Genomic DNA, 10594 nt, shown 5'->3' with positions numbered 1-10594 from the left:
AGTGCTGCAGAGATGGTTGTCCTTTTGGAAGGTTCTCCCATCTCCACCGAAGAAATCTGTCCGAGTAACCATCAGGTTCTTGGTCATCCCCCTGACCAAGGCCCTTCTCCCTTGATTGCTCAGTTTGGCCTGGCGGCCAGCTCTAGGAAGAGTCTTTGTGGTACCAAACTTCTTCCATTTAAGAATGATGGAGGCCACTGTGTTCTTGGGGACTTTCAATGCTGCAGAATTGTTTTGATACCCTTCCCCAGATCTGTTTCCAGGATGTACCTGAGCTGAATTTCCAGTCTCATAGCAATGGGTCTGAATACTTATGTAAATAAGCTATCTGTTTTTGATTTGTAATACATTTGCAAAAATACAAACCTGTTTTCGCATTGTCATTATGGGGTATTGTGTGTAGTTTGATGAGTAAAACAAATCATTGAATCAATTTTAGAATGAAGGCTGTAACGTAACAAAATGTGGAAAAGGGAAGGGGTCTGAAAACTTTCCAAATGCACTGTAAGTAAAAATACTTTAAAGTACTACTTGAGTCGTTTTATGGGGTATCTATCATTTACTATTTATATTTTTCACAACTTTTACTTATACTTCACTACATTCCTAAAGAAAATATTTTACTTTTTAATCCATACATTTCCCTGACACCCAAAGTATTCCTTACATTTTAACATTTTTAGCAGGAGAGGAAATTGCCAAATTCACACACTTATCAAGAGAACATCCCTGGTCATCCCAAATGCCTCTGATCCTTTTCTATTGAGGTATCTGTGTATGTACGTGGGTGTTTGTGCATAAACAAGTAATCTGGGCTAAAGTGCCCTGGCCCCTGCAATGTAGACTATTGTACAAATGTTGTTGAATAAAACCTTAAAACATATTCCCCCTCTTATCATCTAAGTGATGATCACTGATCAATAATCAGTCTGACCAATGACTGTATATGGTATGAGTCCGACTCATGCACATGTCTACTTTGTAGCCACAAGATGACAGTCAAACTCAAACAGTGAGTTGATTAGAAACGTGAAACAGCATTTGTTCAACCATTGCTGTGTGTCTCCAGTAGATGTCAGTGTATTTCCAGGGAGGAGAGGGAGGCCTGAGAGTGGAACTATTTAGCATAGAATAAAGGTCACAGCCAGACACAGATAAGCCTCAGGCAGGACTACTAATAGTGATTGCTTCATGCATAATTTCCTTTCCAAACAGGGACTTCATCCCAAATGGCACTCTATTCCCTACATAGTGCACTACTTTTGACCAGAACCCTTAGGGAGTAGGGTGCCACCCGGTGGTGTCACATTATAAATAGTTGAATGATGGATGGATAAAGATAAAATGCGAGAGCAAAGGAGTGTGCAACAGTGAGAAATTAAAGCCAGAAATGTATGATTGACAGGCTTTTCACTGTACGGAGGAGGAGAGGAAGACCTTTAATCCCTTGCTCTCTCAATCATGCCTAATAATGTTGTGCTTTGAAGCTCAGTAGGACTGACCCTGGATTAGAGAGAGACAGGGAGAGAAAAGAAAGGAGAAAGAAAAAAGAGAGAGAGGTTGATGAGGAAGGAATGGTGAAAGCCTAGATTGATCATAGAAAGAAAGCAAGACAAGAGAAAGAGGGGTTGAGGGAGGGGTGTTCTTGAAAGCCTGGAACGATAGAAATAATTAATAGAAAGAGAGCAAAGATAGAGGTTGAGGATGAGGGAGGGGAGGTTGTTGGGAGCCCTGGATATTGCATTTCCACCACACAGCAGGGTACCTGCCACAGGGAATCAGACCAGACCAGGCTGCAACCAGACAGACAGCATTGATGTTTTAAAGTGTTTGAAGTGTTTCTCTAGTCGGTCTAGACTGTCAGTCGGGGAAAACCTGTGATGAAACACTGCTTTAGACGGACGCAAGCTCTGAGAAAAGTGCAGCAGTAGCAATAGACAGACTTACAGATGTGTACTATGTTTATCAGGATACTATCACACAGGCCTATAGGATGCAGCTATAAGATGTAGCTGTTGGAGATGTGCCTATTGGAGTATAGATACAGATACTACTTTATTGACTTTCCCAATTTAATATCAGACAGGGAACAGTGACAAAGCAAAGCACTTAACAAGAGCACCAGGGCTAAAGGCAGCCTATGGCGTAGTAGAGCACCAGGGCTAAAGGCAGCCTATGGCGTAGTAGAGCACCAGGGCTAAAGGCAGCCTATGGCGTAGTAGAGCACCTGGGCTAAAGGCAGCCTATGGCGTAGTAGAGCACCAGGGCTAAAGGCAGCCTATGGCGTAGTAGAGCACCAGGGCTAAAGGCAGCCTATGGCGTAGTAGAGCACCAGGGCTAAAGGTAGCCTATGGCATAGTAGAGCACCAGGGCTAAAGGCAGCCTATGGCGTAGTAGAGCACAGGGCTAAAGGCAGCCTATGGCATAGTAGAGCACCAGGGCTAAAGGCAGCCTATGGCGTAGTAGAGCACCAGGGCTAAAGGCAGCCTATGGCGTAGTGGAGCACCAGGGCTAAAGGCAGCCCATGGCGTAGTAGAGCACCAGGGCTAAAGGCAGCCTATGACGTAGTAGAGCAGCAGGGCTAAAGGCAGCCTATGGCGTAGTGGAGCACCAGGGCTAAAGGCAGCCTATGGTGTAGTGGAGCACCAGGGCTAAAGGCAGCCTATGGTGTAGTGGAGCACCAGGGCTAAAGGCAGCCTATGGTGTAGTGGAGCACCAGGGCTAAAGGCAGCCTATGGTGTAGTGGAGCACCAGGGCTAAAGGCAGCCTATGGTGTAGTGGAGCACCAGGGCTAAAGGCAGCCTATGGCGTAGTGGAGCAGCATTGGCAGGTGTTTACATGGAGCACTGATTATTATTTTAATTACACAAGTGCTTACGGTGCTTTTCGTCCCATCAGATTCCCTCGTTAGTGTGCTGGGCTTGTTAGTGTATTCCCTCTGTATCCAAATTGCTCCGAAAGATTAACATAATTCCCCAGAAGCAAGCAGTATGGCTTCTGGGTGCCGTGTGTTTACAAACCAGTGAACAGTAGAAGTCAATAGCCATGCATTTGTGAACATATGTGGAAAGTGAACAGGAAAGTGAGATCCCCGTGTCAAGATGAGATGTGCTTGTTCATTTGACTAAGTGGCTGCACTACTAGGCCTACTATAATGACAACTTTTAGCTGTTTTTGTGTGTTTTCAGAAATACATGTGTGTGGAACCGCTTGACTCGGAAAGAAAGAAGTGCAGGAGCTATCTTTTTCCATGTCGGTCCATTAGACTTTGTTCACCGAAATTCACAAATTACATTACTCTATAGGAGCCCCACAAGGGTGGGTGCTCAGCCCCCTCTTGTACTCCCTGTTCACCCATGACGACACAACAGTTATAGGCCTGATTGGCAACAATGACGAGACAGCCTACAGGGAGGTGGTGAGGGCCCTGGATGTGTGGTGCCAGGAAAGTAACCTCTCACTCAATGTCGACAAAACAAAGGAGCTGATCGTGGACTTAAGGAAACAGTAGACGAGACCGCAGTCGAGAAGGTGGAAAGCTTCAAGTTCCTCTGTGTATACATCACTGACAATCTGAAAGGGTCCACCCACACAGACAGTGTAGTAAAGAAGGCGCAATAGCGCCTCTTCAACCTCAGGAGAATGAAAACATTTGGCTTGGCACCTAAAACCCTCAAACTTTTACAGATGCACAATTGAGAGCATCCTGACGGGCTCTATCACAGCCTGGTATGGCAACTGCACCTCCCGTAACCGCAGGGCTCTCCAGAGGGTGGTGCAGTCTGCCCAACGCATCACCGGGGGCCAGCTACCTGCCCTCCAGCACCTGATGTCACAGGAAGGACAAATAGATAATCAAGAACAACAACCACCCGAGCCACTGCCTGTCCACCCCGCTATCATTCAAAAGCCGAGGTCAGTACAGGTGCATCAAAGTTGGCACAGAGAGACTGAAAAACAGCTTCCACTGTTAAATAGCCATCACTAGGCGGCTTCCCCCCAATTACGTAACCCTGAACCTTAGAGGCTGATGCCCTATATACATAGACTTGAAATCACTGGCCACTTTAATAATGTTTACTTATTTTTGCTTTACTCATCTCATATGTCTATACTGTATTATATTCTACTGTATTTTAGTCTGTGCCACTCCAACATTGCTCATCCTAATATTTATATATTCTTATACTTTTAGGTTTGTGTGTATCGTTGTGAATTGTTAGATATTACTGCACTGTTGGATCTAGAAACACAAGCATTTCGCTACACCCGCAATAACATCTGCTAAATGTGTATGTGACCAATACAATTTGATTCAGAGACCTCTGAATATTCACTGGTAAGGGTTCAAACACATTTTCCCTGACTATTATAGCCTACATGAAAAAGTAACCATCATTGACACTGGAAGGCTGCAGTGTCTGATCGCATGTAGGCCCTCCAGCTCCTGCCGCTGTGCCCTTGATCAAGGCACTAAACCTCCCACAAAGTAGAACTGCACTGTTAGTCACGTTGTCAACCCGCCATCCGGAGAGCTCCAGGGTGTACAGATTTGTCTTTTGATCCAGCCCTGGAATACCCAAGTCTGCTTTTCAAGGTCAAGCTGATGTTAAGGTTACAATGGGGTTAGACCAGGGCTTGAACAAAAGCCTGCATACCCAGTAACTATCCTGGAGGACAACCAAATCATTGTCTTCATAAAATGATTCCCTCATTCAATGAATCAGGGAAGAAATGGTTAAAAGGTGGACAACTTCAAAGCAAGGTATCTAACTGTTTATTTATAAGCCTAAAAGGGGAGATCTATGCACATCAAGTTGTCAATTAAGATATTCTTAGAATATGTTTGTTGTCCCAATTACATTTCTACGGTTTAGAGGGGAATCCCAGCTTTCCAACAGTGCAGATTTATTTAGGCTATAGTGCCGATGGAAAGGGGACAATGACATTAATGCTTGGTTAACTACGGTTAACTTTCGAGATAACTGCTACACGTTTTGAATTGGCTGCCTAGTTAGTGTTGTCTGTCATTAATATATACCTGCTGCTGAAATGTTTTGCACTCTTTCCTTGGACAATGGCCCACTCGCACTGGCAGGCAGACACACACTGAAGGGTCATTCGCATAATGGCTGATATGTCGATTAAGTGATTGATAATACTTAAGCGTGCCTTCATGAATTACATTAACAAAAATCATTTCTGACATTAGAAATAGAGGAAGGCCAGGACTAAAAACAAACAAAATATAACTATTGTAAAGTAGATTGTGTCTAAAATGTGTATTGTATGTATAAGTTTAGAAGCTGGAAGTAGAAGCCTAAGTGTTATTGTTTATTAGTTTACTCCAATTGGGGGAGGGGTAGTAGGGTTTCCAGGGAATAATAAAAGGTATATTCTAAAAAAAAATGTATATATGATAGACTACCTTTCAAAAGTTTGGGGTCTCTTAGAAATGTCCTTGTTTTTGAAAGCACATTTTTTTGTCCATTAAAATAACATCAAATTGATCAGAAATATAATGCAGACATTGTAAATGTTGTAAATGACTATTGTATCTGGAAACTGCAGATTTGTTATGGAATATCTACATAGGCGTACAGAGGCTCATTATGAGCAACCATCACTCATGTTGTGTCAGCTAATCCAAGATGATAATTTTAAAAGGCTAACTGATCATTAGAGTCATACTCTGGGGCTACAGTAACTATAAATAGGATTAAAACTAAGGCTATGGTTTATAGTCAATGAAGCAACTAAATAAAAATGCATTAAAACATGTTTTTATCTTAAAATAACCAAATCCATGTCCATTATGTTTATGTTAATTAAACACATTGTAACATAAGGGAATCCTGTTGTCGTGTCTTTACTATCATTAAACTGAAGACATAGTTTTCATCAAAGATTCTCTGTAATTAGTATTACGCGATCAACAGATGAATCATGTAAATGTAATTAACTAGGAAGTTAGAGCACCAAGGAAAAATATTCAGATTACAAAGTTATCATTTCCTAAAATAACTTTTCAGATATTTTATCTGATCAATTAGTCTTCGAATTATTGAATTATTTACTTTACCTCACGTTAGTCTCATTCCAAACATCGTAAATTGTTGGTTATCTGCACAAACCGAGTCTTTACTATGAGTCATCCATACATCAATTGTCTTAAATCATTTATTTATTACTAACTAAGTAATTCACAGAAATGCATAAACAAACAAGGTAAATGTGGTTTCAAGAAATGATAGGGGAATGTGCCCCAGTGGGCTAAACCGGTATGGCGGCTTGTTAGACAAAAGGGGAAGTGGGGGTCGACTAAGATATCACTACAGTGATAATTATAACAATTGAAATGCTAATCCCTTGCACATGAACGCTCACTCATTCAGGAACAATTGCAATCAATATATATATTTACGCTCAGTGTGTCGTCTTGATCGCTGGTGAAAAGTTTGTTTCTTTTGTAGAATTGTCCGTCTCTCTCCCTCTCTGGTGGTTATAGTGGATAGTTCAGCGACATTCATTCATTTCGTTATAGAGTGGATGTTTCGGGGGTTGTCGTTCTTCCCGTTCAATGATACGGAATTCCTAGCTGCAGACTAGTAATTAATATCAAAGACTTGTTCTTATTCTGTCGGTATCGATAGTCTAAGAGTTTAACCACGTGGTATGGTTAAAAGATTCAGCAACGGTCTGCAACCTTTTGTCCTCCCTTGATTGAGAGAATCATGGTCTGCAACCTTTAACCATCTCATAATTGAGGTAAGCTTGGTCTGCTGATCGAAAACCCGAGTGGGGGTTTTATTCGGAAGGGCCGAAAAAGGGCTGTCCCAGGAGGCGGTCCTCTGATTTAGTTCAAATCAAAAGGGAATTGTATTTTTATTCATTAAACAGTCCAAAATCATATTACACAATTATACAAACGGTATCATACTCACTCATTCATCTTATACAACAAATTAGATGTAAACCTCATATCTGAGGCTATTATATAAACAGCATTATTGTAATGTGGCCACACCGTCTCCCATGAGCTTCCCCAAGTTGTGACAAACAGACCAGTTCGTAGCTGGATTCTTCACCGATCTTTTATACTTTCTCCGGAACATGAAATTTGTTCGTACCTCAAGTTCTGTGAGGTGGAAGGATTTCCTTTGTCCTCTATGAAAATGTACTCTCTCTATACTGTGTCCATGAGGAGATCCTCAGGAATTTACGACGTCTCTGACCACAGCAACCTAGTTGAAGGAGGAAAGGGGGAGGCAGGGAGACGGGGATGGGGCTTGCTATACCCAGAGGCCAACGTCATGACACTGTCTATTCCTCAAAGTTACAGCATCAAACCTCTGAAGGGTATAATCTAAAAACAGTACAGGAAAAACTGGTAAGCTGGTTTCAGTGTTTGATGAGAATATTTCCTACAATAGTGGAATTATTCATACAACAAACTACCCAAGAACAAATATGCCAGTGTAACAAATAACTTTAATTGCTTTGGTTTTGGCAAAAATATAAGAAAAAAGTGCATCATAATGGTGGTCATAAGAAAAGAACATTAAAAAGACCACCACCCAACACACTGGGAATAAAAGTACATAACTGACATATTCAAAAACATGTAAAGCTAACACATTAAACTACTCTTACTATTAGATTCCATGTTAAGCGTGAGAAAAAAATTAAGAATTGAAGAGCAACAGTGAGGCACAGAAACTGGAGAATTTATGGGACAAACAAATTAACCCAAACTGATAGGGGGAATGACGAAGAACAGAATGAGATGAAAGACGAGAAAATAAGATTATAGTAAAACATGGCAAGACGGGGATAACACTATTTGAAATGGGACAGGTTCATAACATTTTACAGACGAGATAGAAATGAGAAGAGTACCACTATGAAGACTAGGATAGTCAAACGGGGACATTTGGGAAACTGGAATGATTGAACTGCATATCTAACATCACTTCATAGATGTACTGTATATGTATTCGGAGATCCAGTCATTCAAAGCAGTACCTGAGACAGCGTAGACCTAGGGGAACATTACCAAAAAAGGAACACCTAACCCTAACATACACATGAATAAACACCTTCAAAACTATTTTCCCAAATACAGCTCAGGAGGGAGAATAGAGCGTAACTAACTTCCTTTACTCTTCTCTCAACATTACTTTAGGCACTTGGAAAGAATGTGTTTTCATCATCATTTATACTAACATGCTGAGAATCTTCAGTGTGTGCCTGTGCCTTAAACCAAATCCTCCATAAATCCACGTGAAGTGCTACTAAACTTGACTCCACCGACCCCATCCATCCTGCTCCTTTAGGTTGAGGAAGCCAGTGTCAATCTACAACACCGGATCTAGTCATACTCTGACTCTTAAACTAATCGCCCCACCGACCCCATCCTAATCCCAACTACAGTAACCCACCTCTAGTCTGGAAGAATGGGGTAGGGCCATAATCTGTCACCCCTGACATATAGTGAGACAATGACCAAGCAGAGTCTGCAGCATGGCAACAACCCATCATGTGGGATGATCTTGACAACTGTATATAAAAGGTTTTCCAAAAACAGTGCTCTTTTTATTCCTTGTGCTTCATAACCAGCATGGTACTTTCACACGATTAAAAATATCAAATCTAAAAGAGGAACTAGATCATTTGGTGGGGGGAGTAAAATGAGGGAGAGGTAAAATAATATCTGAATGACTTGGGTTAGTTTCCCTAATAACTGTTCAAGCAATTTTCCCTTACAAACCCTCTAAACACAACCAGTAAAAAAATAGGTGTGTAAACTTATTGCCGGTCACAGTGAAAAAAGTAACGCTTCCTATTCCTTTATTTAATTTTTTTTCAAAAGTTGTGTAAATGGCGTTTACCCTACACTGCATCACTGACTACAACTATACCGAATTGATTACATCTGTAAAACAATTAATACTATATTGAAATCATGATATAACAGGACCACTGATAAATTCACTAGTATCCAGACACGCAGACCTCTTCATAACGGATGAGTTGTTGACACACAATCTTTGCATCAACACATTACACTTGCACATACAGTGGGGCAAAAAAGTATTTAGTCAGCCACCAATTGTGCAAGTTCTCCCAATTAAAAATATGAGAGAGGCCTGTAATTTTCATCATAGGTACACTTCAACTATGACAGACAAAATGAGAGAAAAAAATTCCAGATAATCACATTGTAGGATTTTTAATGAATTTATTTGCAAATTATGGTGGAAAATAAGTATTTGGTCACCTACAAACAAGCAAGATTTCTGGCTCTCAAAGACCTCTAACTTCTTCTTTAAGAAGCTCCTCTGTTCTCCACTCGTTACCTGTATTAATGGCACCTGTTTGAACTTGTTATTAGTATAAAAGACACCTGTCCACAACCTCAAACAGTCACACTCCAAACTCCACTATGGCCAAGACCAAAGAGCTGTCAAAGGACACCAGAAACAAAATTGTAGACTTGCACCAGGCTGGGAAGACTGAATCTGCAATAGGTAAAGAGCTTGGTTTGAAGAAATCAACTGTGGGAGCAATTATTAGGAAATGGAAGACATACAAGACTCCTGATAATCTCCCTCGATCTGGGGCTCCACGCAAGATCTCACCCCGTGGGGTCAAAATGATCACAAGAACGGTGAGCAAAAATCCCAGAACCACACGGGGGGACCTAGTGAATGACCTGCAGAGAGCTGGGACCAAAGTAACAAAGCCTACCATCAGTAACACACTACGCCGTCAGGGACTCAAATCCTGCAGTGCCAGACGTGTCCCCCTGCTTAAGCCAGTACATGTCCAGGCCCGTTTGAAGTTTGCTAGCGAGCATTTGGATGATCCTGAAGAAGATTGGGAGAATGTCATATGGTCAGATGAAACCAAAATATAACTTTTTGGTAAAAACTCAACTCGTCGTGTTTGGAGGACAAAGAATGCTGAGTTGCATCCAAAGAACACCATACCTACTGTGAAGCATGGAGGTGGAAACATTGTGCTTTGGGGCTGTTTTTCTGCAAAGGGACCAGGACCACTGATCCATGTAAAGGAAAGTATGAATGGGGCCATGTATCGTGAGATTTTGAGTGAAAACCTCCTTTCATCAGCAAGGGCATTGAAGATTAAACGTGGCTGGGTCTTTCAGCATGACAATGATCCCAAACACACCGCCCGGGCAATGAAGGAGTGGCTTCGTAAGAAGCATTTGAAGGTCCTGGAGTGGCCTAGCCAGTCTCCAGATCTCAACCCAATAGAAAATCTTTGGAGGGAGTTGAAAGTCCGTGTTGCCCAGCAACAGCCCCAAAACATCACTGCTCTAAAGGAGATCTGCATGGAGGAATGGGCCAAAATACCAGTAACAGTTTGTGAAAACCTTGTGAAGACTTAGAGAAAACGTTTGACCTCTGTTATATACCCTTTGTTGGCAATGACAAAGTATTGACATCAACTTTTGTTATTGACCAAATACTTATTTTCCACCATAATGTGCAAATAAATTCATTAAAAATCCTACAATGTGATTTTCTGGATTTTTTTTCTCATTTTGTCTGTCATAGTTGAAGTGTAC

The sequence above is a fragment of the Oncorhynchus kisutch genome, linkage group LG23 (assembly GCF_002021735.2).
Source record: "Oncorhynchus kisutch isolate 150728-3 linkage group LG23, Okis_V2, whole genome shotgun sequence".
Lineage (NCBI taxonomy): Eukaryota > Metazoa > Chordata > Actinopteri > Salmoniformes > Salmonidae > Oncorhynchus > Oncorhynchus kisutch.
This window is presented reverse-complemented; position numbering follows the sequence as displayed.